Source organism: Corapipo altera, unplaced genomic scaffold, assembly GCF_003945725.1.
Source record: "Corapipo altera isolate COAL_440 unplaced genomic scaffold, ASM394572v1 55, whole genome shotgun sequence".
NCBI classification, from domain to species: Eukaryota; Metazoa; Chordata; class Aves; order Passeriformes; family Pipridae; genus Corapipo; species Corapipo altera.
The window spans coordinates 16,254,237-16,264,761 of record NW_020884882.1 but is presented as its reverse complement, the minus strand read 5'-3'; the positions used below and the strand labels follow the sequence as shown (position 1 = coordinate 16,264,761).

Below are 10,525 nucleotides of genomic sequence, written 5' to 3'. Positions count from 1 at the left end.
TGGGATCACTGCAGGCAGGGGAAGTTGGGATCACTGCAGGCAGGGGAACTGGGATCACTGCAGGCAGTGAAAGCTGGGATCACTGCAGGCAGGGGAAGGGTGGGATCACTGCAGGCAGGGGAAGGCAGCTGGACAAGCTCAAGGACAGGATGCTGCGTGTATGTTGTGGTAAAACAGGACCTGCTTTGCTTTGAGCTTCAGGAGAGACTTTAATTCTAATATACAGAATAACTAGTATTTAGAATAACTGGTATTTAGTTCTAGTATATAGAATAACTGGTATTTAGTTCTAGTATATAGTTCCGTATCCCCCCATTTTGTGTGGAGAAAACAGGGATTGGTGCCGTGCTCCAGGTGAGCAAATCACCTTTAGGGCTTTAGGAGGGAGAGGCACCACCAAATCACACGGGTGAGCACAGCACTAAACCTGGTGTAAAATGCTGTGTTCTAAAATCAGCCTCACTCCAAGAGCATCAGTGACCTTGGACATCCTAGAGAAAGGGGACTTGGAGTTTAAAACCCAGGATACTTAGAGCTAACCTATGGAATGGGCTCCTTTCCCAGGGATTAAATTTCCAAGTGCAATCCTGTCTATTTAGACAAATATTGTGGAATTGTGCTTGATAGGAAGCCTTTTCTACTGAGGTTTTTAAAGCCTCCAATGTCATCAGGAAATAACCTATTTCCAGGTCTGAATTGTGTAAAATACAGACAAATCAAGCTGCAAATGATGTCAGTTGAAAGAGCTTCCAAAATCTGGACGTGGGAGTTTGGTATTAAAAGGAAATACAAAAACAAGGGCCTGTAGGACATGTAATAATGGTATAAAGCCTCAAAACACATCCTCAGGGATTTATAATATTTAAGGTTTGGGGCTTTTTTACCTGCAAATAATGCCTCCTTTTTCTTCTTGTCTGTACACATATTCCATCAAAATAAAGTCAGTGTTTAATTTTAGGGAAAGCTCTGGTGAGAAGGTGATTTGCTGTATCCCAAGACAACCTTAGACTGCTTTATCTGTGTTCTTTTGAAAAATACTACTCTTATCTCCCCCAAAGAACTGCAAAGAGCATCCTATTCATAATGCCTGCCCCGCAGACACAGCATATTAAATCCTGAAAATGTGTAATTTATTGGGCTTTATTCTTCAGACTTGCATCTGATACAATGTTTTTCATTAAAATACTGAAGTAAATTTGCAGGGGAGGGAAGAAAAGGTTTTCATTCACAGACTGCTGTGGAGCACGAGGGGCTGGATCCCCTGCAGGGGGATTGATGGCCCGTCAGATCCCCCTCAGAACTGCAACCCAGCTTCTGTCCTCTGCCTGAAAATCTGCCTGATTGCCATTAACCAGTCACACAGAAACCTCAGGGATAAGAGGTGCCTGCCAACCTGGGGGCTGTCAAATTAGAGAGGCTGCTTGGTTCTTGCTTTAGGAGAGAAAAGAACTCCTAAAGCCGTTTCAAAGCCCTGAGAACCTGAAAGGAGAGAAGTGTTTGTACAGTAGGAATATTCTGACATTAGGAACCCAACTCATTATCCACTTCCTTACTATGTTTATCCTCATAAAGTAGTTTAATTTGGGGAATATCTGGGCTGTTCTGTTGCCTGTGGCTTGTTTCACGTCCTGCTCTGAGGGGCTGCCCTGTTCAATATTAGGGCAGCAGCAGAGCTTTGATTTCATTCATGGAGAAGAATCCAATCTGTGATTATTGTCCTCATTCCATGGAATTACCAGGTCAAATTGTATGACTGGAGCACCATTCCTGAGAGTCAACCAGTTCCACTGCCAGGTTAAAACCCAGTCTCCTGAGACCTTCCCAGCAGCCCTTCCCTTCTGCTCTGACCTGCAGGGGATGGAGAACTTCCCTTCCTTCCCACCTGTCTGTGCTCTGACCCATCCCCAGCCTTCTGTGGATTTTAAATGCGAGGGAGAATTTAAACCCAATGGGTTTTAACTAGGACATTATCTAAAATTTACAGAGCATAACTAGTTTTGGAAGACCTATTCCAACTATTTTTTTGCATTTAGTATCTGCTGGTTGAAGAATGAAAGAGAACCCAGACTAGGAAATACTGCTTCAGCTTCTGATCATATAATCAATATATTTCTGAAATAATAATCACATAATCAAGAAGTGGAATGAAATCTTGGCATGCCTGAGATGTCATAAGCACATGGAAGGATCTTGAACATCCCGAGGGCACCAACCTCCCGAGGATTCCACACAGAACAGCTCAATCTCTGCTTCCTACCACCTACCAAAATCAGCACCATTCAAAGAAAATTAAAAAAAAAAAAAAAAAGTGAAACAGCTCTGAAAGAGGAACAAGGGCATGAAGAGATTGGGCTGGACTTTGGAGCAGAATTCCCTTTTTGGGTTTTGAGAGCCAGGGAGCTTGGCCAGTGGAAGGGAAGTGTTAATGGTAAGGAAATAAGGAGCACGCGAGGAATATTTTTAAGCAGGAGGAAGAGGGATGCCAGAACTCCCCAGGATTTTCATGAAGTTACAGAAAATCCTCTTCCTCCCTTTTTTGCTGACTGGCTTCTGGCAGCGTGTGATTATTTTGCTTCCCACACAGTTCTAGATCAAACTCCAGTTTTCTGAGTCACTCAGGATCCCCCACAGTTGGGAAAGACCCCGTGTGTACAGAGCTGTTACTACCACAAAGGATGCCAAAAACCCTCTGCTAGAAACAGGAGCTGAGAAATCAAACCCAGAGTGAGTCAGGATCTCAGTGGGTATTTATAAAATCAACTTAATACTGGTGGCTGTAGGGAATGCATGAGGCCTGTTATTAAAAATTAGATGTGCACAGAGCTTCAATTGCTTATCTTCAATCGAGAAAAAGTTCTTTTTCTGGGCCTTGTTACACTCTATTTTGATAATTCTGTTTCCTGTGGCTGTGTTAACTTTTCAATTATTAGTGATTAAGTATTAAACTGTATTTTACTATTAGCCCAGATCTATATCTACATAGTTTCTCCATGTAGTGTGCTGACAGACTTCAGCCTTCAGAATAAAACAGGTTTTTATTGATTTTTTTTTCTAAGAGGTTTTATGCTTACAAAATCAAATTCTGTATTTTTGAGCCATATTTATATATAAATGTTAATAACCCCATATATTGAGTTGAAAGATCTGATATGGAAGACTGTGAACATACCACTAACCAAGTAAATGGATTTAGCAGGGGAGGTGCTGAGATCTGATGTAAAGGCTGTCAGCACCAAGAGAAAGATCTGGAACTCAACCAAGTCAAGGAGGGAGAGAATTAATTCCATTAGGAGGCCACAGATTTGGGGTTCTCTGAACTCAGGCTTTACTCTGGCCTAAGGAAAAAGTTGTTTCTCTCCACTCAGACAGATGAACACATGACCCTTTCCCACAAGTCTTTCTGCACTTTTGAACAGGCTTCTACCTGAAATATGTGTTTTCCATCACTGTTTCATTCCAAAATCATCTGAGTGGCATTGCCATGTCATCAGGAGAGGAGAGCTCAGTCAGCTGGAATGGTGGGAATGTTTCCAGCCCTGATTTAGTTTTTTCTCTTTATCTCAATTCTCACTGAAATTTCCATACTAACTCTGTTTCATGCAGAAAACAGATGTCAGTCTTGCTTTGGGAAGTTCATGAGATTAAGAAAGAGGGAAAATACCTCATATTTAATGTACTGGATGTTTAAGAACAGCCCTATAAACTGTGCCTTCAGCTTTAGCCCTCAGTCTCCTCATTGCCATGGATGGGTTATTCCATCAGTGGCCTGGTGCAGGAAACACAGGAGAGGTTTTTCCTCGTAAAAGTTCAAGTCATTGATGCTTTATAGACGAAATCTCTACCTAATTACAGCGATTCTTTTGGGCACAGTAAGGTTTAATTTGTATAAACCAGACTTGTTGCACTTAAAGGGGGCAGAAAGAGAAAGGAAAACATGTTTGCCAGTGAACTTACAAAGAATTCTGGGATGGTTTGGGTTGGAAGGGACCTTAAAGCTCATTCAGTTCCACCCCTGCCATGGGCAGGGACACCTCCCACTAGCCCAGGTTGCTGACCTGGTTTTACTCAGTACTTAAAAACTATCATGAAACCATTTTAAAGACCTATTTTCAAGAAGTAATTTTAAAACCTTTCTTTTTTGCAACTGGTTGTTCCTCTGTGGGTGAAATAAGTTATTTTTCAATGCATTTACAAGGCACTGCAATGCCCATTAGAGTGGTGGAGCTCTGGAATTATCAATATTTACTCTGTTTCTGTTACAATGATGGATCATTTGTAATTTAAAAATGTAGCAAGGCCAATCAGTGGCTCATCTGCATCCCAGTAATTATATGCAGCACATTAGCAAGGTATGAATTTACTTGGTACTTCTGGACTTGCTTAATCAAATAAATGATGTGATGCATGAAATAACAGAAAATGTAGGATCCATTATGTCAATGATAAACAATTTCAAATTACAAAAAAGACAATCCAAGCTTTGATTGATATTTTATAAAAAAATGTAAAATGTGATTCTACCAAATTTTGGACAAGCTCAGGAGTTCTCTCTGAATAACTTTTACGTGCTGCTTAGTCTGATTCTTCCCTGTGTTGCTGCCCATCCCCTGAGAACTCCAGAAAAGCTGTGCTTGCTCCAGGTGCACCAAGTCTTTGGGATGTGTGGGAATGCCAGAGCTGTTCCCAGACATCCAAAGCCCAGGAGCTGGGCTGGCATCACGGGGCATGTCCTGGGTGCAGCTGTGTGGATCCAAGTCTGGCACACACAGATCCAAGTGTGGCATTTTGCTTGATGAATTAAGTTCCAGGGACTGTACAAAAGTAGGTATAAATCAAATAAAAGCAGGCATTGAGGAGTGTCCTCCAGGCTCCAGCGTGGAGGAGGAGCCCAGGGAGCATCTCCCATGGATTCAAGCAGCCCCATGGCTTCTCCAGGCCAGGAATATTGTCTTCCAAAGCTCCCCAGGCACTGGTGGGGACAGTCACCCCAGCGCTGGCTCACGCTGGACTAACCACCAGGCAAACCCTGCCAGGGACCTGGAGGGGGCTTGGCTTCCAAAAGCACTCGGTTTTCCTGCTCTAATCAAAGCTGACAGATGCATAAATTGCTGGAATCACCAGAGTTAGTTACATTAAATACCTGGAAATGAGTTGCTGACTGACAACCTCTAAAATTTCCAACTAAAAAGTAGGAAATTTGTCTCCGTGTTAAATCACTTCAGGTTGAGGAATGGCCTGGGAAATACTGCCCTGGGTGAGCTCTGGGGACTAAAGGGCAGCACCTCAGGACAGAGAATTATGAAGCAAGGCTGTTGTGCCCAATAAAATAAGGGAAAGAGCTGTTTCTCCCTGGCACTTTTATAACTTGTGTGCATTCTCAGTACTGCACCCTGTTAAATTTTTCAAGCCCATTACTTGCAACTGCTTTGCCTTGTTCTGTTAGTTAAAAAGAAAAGAAAAAGGTAACACTCCACTGCAAATACTTGATCTTTAGAAACTGTGCTCCAGGTAGAAACCAGGGCCTGTTCTGTTAATAATTCAGCCAGATGGAACATCGAGAAAACGCTGGCTTGGATCATCAAATTAAGGTCTTATGAATAGAGGGTGAAGCTATAAAAACATTTTGCAGTAGAATTTAAGGGCAGAGACTAATTTTGTTCCCACTGATGCCACAGACTCGTCCTGCCTTCCTCAGGAGGAGAATTAGGCCAAACCAAAATAGGCCAGTCCAGTATTTTCCTTCGGTGCCATATGTAGAAATATGAAATAGGACATCTAAAGAGCCAAACCAAATTCGAATAAAGTTGCAGGGTTTGAAGCAGCAAAGAATAAGAGAATGGGGTTCAGGACTTTCACATGGGGACCTCTCAGCCCTGCATGGAGGAGTTTTCCACTCTGACCTTATGGAGCCCATTAGTGAGGGATTTAATTACTCAGCTAAAGGAAAAGAGTGAGCCTGGGCAGGTCTTTGAATAACTCAGCACATCTGCAGGGACTGGTTCTTAGCAAAGCTGTCTGTGGTGTCTCTGTGCAGAATTTACACCCTCCCAGCCTCAGGGAAGCACCATTAGTTCCACCAACAAAACCATTCCTAAGCCAACTCCATGATTTCCTTTACTTTTGCCCATCTTTCTTCCCGTGGTGGGCACATGTTAATTGTAGAGACAGAACAGAGTATGGGTGTTTTTTGCAGTGGCCTTGCTTGGATTTCTGTCCTGGTAGAGCAAGATGTGGGGTCTGGCTCCTCTCCTTCCCACCCCTCTGCTCCCCCAGGAGCCCCACAGACATCGCCGGCCCCCGTAACACAGGAAAGCTATCCCAGCTCCAAAGTTCCCTTTTGTGGAGAGCTCACAACTTATTTTTAAGAAAGATGTGTTTAAGGCATGACCCTGCTAATGACTTAACTGCTCTCACAATTCCTGGGAGCATCCTGCATCTCCACAATGGCAATTCCAACTGGGAGAAGATGCAGGAACCAGGCGTGGAGAGGCAGCAGAAAGGCAGGTTCCCTGCCCATCAGCCTTATGCCAGCAGAGAGGAGGAGGAGGGAGGGATTTCTGCGCTTCCAAAAACTTTACATAGATTTTCTTCAGTTCCGTGTCTACAAAATGTCTGCCAGGAAAAAAATCTGGAGCTTGGCAGGATGAAGCCTCACACGTGTATTGTTCGTGTAACTATGGTAACCTACAAATGCCACCAGTGTTTCCATTTCATACACAAATGAGGGGACAGCTGTGGGGACCACATGTCTGCCAATGGAATAATATATGTGAACTAGGATGGCTTGGTCACAAAATTACAACTCATCTATATTAATCAGGGCTTCAAAGAACAGGCACCTCCAAGGCGACAAAGTGCCTGGGGAGAGAGGGGGGAGTTTATTTCTGGAAATCTTTGGCTCCTCCGTAAATATTTTCAGCATCTTGCTACTTTGCTGGTTGAAAAAATAAAGTCAAATAAATGCTGTTAACAACCAGCACTCTTCTAAAAACGTCACTTAACTCTTTTGCTTTGGTTTTGTCTCTTTCTGGTGCCTGAGCCTGGTCTGAGCCTGACACAAAGCCCAGCCTGGGACCAGGCATGTGCTCCAAGGCCTGGGGAAGGAGCAGCTCCCAAAGAGGCAGAACTAATGTGGCACAGAGCTCTGCAAACAAAACCTCTGTTTTCACTCATTGATATCATTAGCAGAAATAAGAGCTTCAAAATAATTCATACAAAAAACTAAAAAAAAAGGAAAAAAAAAAACCCTTAAAATATTGTTTAAATGAACTTGGGGAGTTTATATCATCTCTGACAACAACAGAAAGAAACCTGCAGGCTCAGTGATGCAAATAAATCCCCTTTCCAGCAAATACGAAGCTGTGGGAGCTGCAGCAGCAGCAACACTTGACCCGGGTTATGATTCATCCAAGGTGCTTTAAGTGTCCCTACAAATGAAATCATGGAGAGGGAATTTGCCGCCCGCCTTGGCAGCAGCAGCCAGCCGGGAGCAGCAGGAATAGAGCAGGAACACAGCCCGCCCAGTAGGAAAAGTTTTCCCTGGCTTCTGCAGTGCCCCGACCCTGTATCGCAGGGAAACAAAGGGCTGCAGAATCCCCTGGGCGTGGGCTGTGCCTCCTGCACCCCCGGGCACAGCTCCAGGCACAGGCTCAGCCATGGAATGATGGCAGAGCTTCACACGGGGCTCATTTAAAAGACCCAATTTGCTCCACGAGCTGGAACCAAATGCACAGACAGAATCATGGAATCACAGAATGGTTGGGCTGGAAGGGACCTTAAAGCCCACCCAGTGCCACCCCCTGCCATGGGCAGGGACACCTTCCACTAGCCCAGGTTGCTCCAAGCCCTGTCCAACCTGGCCTTGGACACTTCCAGGGGTGGGGCAGCCACAGCTTCTCTGGGCAACTGGTTTTAAGCCCGGGCTCTGTCACCTCCGAGGTTGTCTGAGCCCTGGTCAGACCCCTGAAACTTCAAAAGAAGTTTCTTTCTGCAGCCCAAGTTTGGACATGCTCAGCATTATTTATGGCAGTAAAAGTTGATTATCCTTTTATAACTGTACAACTTGAGGCAAAATCCTCCTTCCTTTAACAGCCAGCACTGTTACTTGTGTCTGTTCCAGGTGAATGGAAATGACTTTACAGTCATCCCAGCAACTGGTCTGTTCAAGTCCAAAACGCCTTCTGGGAGAGATCATTTTCCAGGGACTACATCAAATGTTGTGCAGGTAACTTTTAGCTGTCGAGACAGAAGTTAAAGTGGAGCTTTTGTCGCGGGGCAGTGACACACGTGGCTGCAGAGCAGAGGGACAGGGGGCACCGGGGGCACCAGCTGTGCCCTGCCCAGGGGGTGAGAGCCATGGGCTGAGGGACAGAACAGTCCTGCCCTTTCACTCCTGCTATCTGGGAATCTCTAGGCATTGGTTTGTCTCCCTCTCAGCATGTCTGTCTTTTAAATTACTGTAAATTCCAACTTGCAAGACTTTGGGACATACTTGGGTAGGATCCTTTGGACAACACTGGGACTGATGCCCTATGTGACTTGGGTCATTGGAAGCCTCCGGGAGCTCCCGTGGGTACATCTGAGCTGTTCACCAGAAAAGGTTTATGATCTCCTTCAGAAAGATCATGTTCCTTTTATAGCGACCCTTTAAGTCTGTAAGGAAAAGACTTAAAGGTTCACAAATTAGTTTTTATTGAAGGGCTATCATGCTCTTCATTACCAGGGAGCTAACATGCAGCTCCAGGACAAAAATAGAAGCTGCCTGTGCATGATCTCTCACCTCTGGACAACATTATTGTCTACTTTGAGTTTAATTCTGTTACTTTCCCTTTCATTGCCTGGTGGGAAAGGCGCCCCGAGTAACTTGGGGGAGAGCTAAAATCGCAGGCCAACATCTGTTGTGCGGCCCCGGTGATGCTGAGCCCGCGGCACAAAGCGCCTCGTCCTCTCCCTCCTCCTGCAGGGGAGAGGGGCCGGCCCCGCGCTCAAAGGGCCCTTTGACAGGGGCGACAAAGGGGCGGCAGCGGGGTCGGTCCCTTTGTCCGCCCGCGGCTGCGCGGGGAGGGAGCGGGGGGCGAGAGACCCCCAACCCCAGGGGCCGAGGGGACCGCCAGACCCCGAGCTAGAGACCCCCAAACTCGGAGGGAGAGGGACAGGCAGCCCCGGGGGCAGGGGACCACCAGAGCAGGGGTGACGATCCGCGGCCGCCGCGCCGCTGCCCCGCGCTTCTCCCCGCACCTTTCCGGTACCCGACTCCCCAAACCCCCCCAGCCCGCAGGTGCGGTGCGGCCGGGCCCCGTTGGAGCATCCCTGCCGTGCCCCGCGCTGTCCGCTCCCGGTCCCGCAGCCCCAGGTGCGGGGCGGCCGCTCCGCCCGCAGCGCCCCGCGCACAAAGCCGCGGCCGCGGGAGGAGGCGGCGGAGCCGCGGCCGCGCTCACACTGCGCCTTTATGCCGCTTTCTGAAGGGCCATTGTCACACTGAAGGCTCCTTGTCTGCTCGCATTCCTGCGGGTGAATGGATGAGGCAGGACATCTGCCGGGATCCGCTCCCATTCGCATGCAAATAGGGACGCGGGCAGCGCTGCCGCACCGCCAGCCCCGCGCTCACCGCCGGCACCCGGGCACCGATCCGCCCCCAAAACCCGCGATCCACCGCCAGACCGGCCCGGGGGACAGCGGAGCGCCCGCGGGGAGGAGGCGGGCGATGCTGCAGCCGAACCTCGCAGCCCCGGCGGTGCGGGGCGGCCGCAGCCCCGGGGCGGTCCCGGCGCGGTGCCGAGCGGCCGAAACCCCGCAGCCCGCGGCAGCCCCGGGGGGCACCGGGGGGCGCGTCCGCCGCCGCAAACTTTGCTCCCTCCGCGGGATCTCCCCGGGCGATGTGCGCTGCACATCCCCGCATCCCAGCGCGCATTCCCGCATCCCAGCGCACCGCACCCCATCCCAGCGCACCGCACCCCATCCCAGCGCACATCCCGCATCCCAGCGCACATCCCGCATCCCAGCGCACATCCCGCATCCCAGCGGGGCGCCCGCACCCGCGCAGCTCCCGGGGGTCCCGCTCCCTGCCCCGAGCCGCTCCGCACTCACCGCCGGCCGGGCGCTCCCGCGGGGCTTCCCCGGGGCTGTACATCCGCCGCTGCCGCCGCGCTCCCGCCGCGCCGGGATGCGGAGAGGGATGGCGGGCTGGGTGTGTGGATGGATGGATGGATGGATGGCTAAGTGGGCGGGCGGGCGGCCGGCTCCCGTCCCCGCGCCCCGTCCCCCGCCCCGCCCGCCCGGAGCTCTCCCGTCCCCGGTCCCGCCCGCTCTGGAGCCGCTGCCGCGCGCACCTGGGAAGGCGCCGCGGGTCACGTGACAGGCCGCGCTCCCATTGGCTGCGCCGCGCGCCGCCACCGGCTGCGAGGGGCGGGGCTCGGTGTGGCCCCGCCCAAAACCACGCCCACAGCACATGGCCCCGCCCCCTCGGACCGACGCGTGATCCTGCGGTGCCCAAATCTCCGATGGTCCATGGCTGGGTTCAGGGGGA

At 49.3% G+C, this 10,525-nt stretch overlaps 1 protein-coding gene across 1 annotated transcript in view; it reads right to left on the bottom strand.

Annotated features, from left to right (window-relative positions):
- LRRN1 (leucine rich repeat neuronal 1) overlaps positions 1–10,157 on the bottom strand; it is a 19,244-nt gene extending 9,087 nt beyond the window's left edge. The window contains exon 1 of the mRNA XM_027640709.1: positions 10,087–10,157. The gene's annotated coding sequence lies outside the window, so the exon portion shown is untranslated. The remainder of the gene's footprint in view (positions 1–10,086) is intronic.
- Positions 10,158–10,525: the final 368 nt, after the last annotated feature.